Source organism: Ochotona princeps, chromosome 21 (assembly GCF_030435755.1).
Source record: "Ochotona princeps isolate mOchPri1 chromosome 21, mOchPri1.hap1, whole genome shotgun sequence".
NCBI lineage: Eukaryota > Metazoa > Chordata > Mammalia > Lagomorpha > Ochotonidae > Ochotona > Ochotona princeps.
Genome location: NC_080852.1, coordinates 33,864,093 through 33,865,010, shown reverse-complemented (window position 1 = coordinate 33,865,010; position 918 = coordinate 33,864,093).

Below are 918 nucleotides of genomic sequence, written 5' to 3'. Positions count from 1 at the left end.
TCCCTCCGAGCTGCTGCAGCCTCCAGCTGGGCCTGGGCCACACCACCAGGCCACCAGGCTAGAGCTCACACCGCCAGGCTAGAGCTCACCTGGGCAAGTTAGGGGCCCCGCCCTCGGCGTAGGCTGCTCTGCCACGTGTGCGTGTGTGCGCTGCGCCGGGGAGACACCTGCGGTGCCAGCTCCTGTGCCGCCCGAGAGACAGGCAACCTGCCGCCTTGCCTCCCTGTGTTTGCGCAGCCTGGCTTCATTAGCGGGAGGTGACGATCTAATTCCCTGGGAACAAATGTTTGGGCTGTGGCGGCTTCCTTCCAACAAGCAGTGGCAGACGGCGGCCAGGAAATCCGCTTGCGCCTTCTGGACTGGGGCCGGCTGGGGCCGCTCCTTGGGCGAAGCTGCAGCAGCATGAGCAGAGGCCTGGCGACGCCGTGGGCTGGGACATCACCAGCTACAAGTGCAGAATATGGAGGCGTCCCCGGCTCAGCCCTCCGGGTGCAGGGTCATCTCAGCTAGCTGCCCCTTGATGCTGCAAGGCCAGAAACAGACCCTCAGAGCCAGTCCCTCCAAGTCCCTGGGGTTGTCTGGCGTGGAGGGGCCCCGCAGGATCCAGGATCTTCCAGCACCTTCCATCAGCCCACCTGCTGCCGCCCTCGGAGGGAATGGCCTTCTTGTCCACCGCTGGGGTTTTTCGTGTCCTCTTCCTTTTTAAAGTCACTGGACTTGTCCTAAGAAAGCATTCAAAAAAAGGGGTTTCATCGTAGTGCATATTCAGGATTGAAAATGTGGCGACAGAAACTCCAGCCTGTCCTTTTCTCTCACATTTGTACCTACGTTGAGTTCTGACTCAAATACCACTGCCTCCGTAAGGCAGCCCCCACACCCACTCCCTGGGCTCTGGGCATTGGGCATAGCCATCTGGCA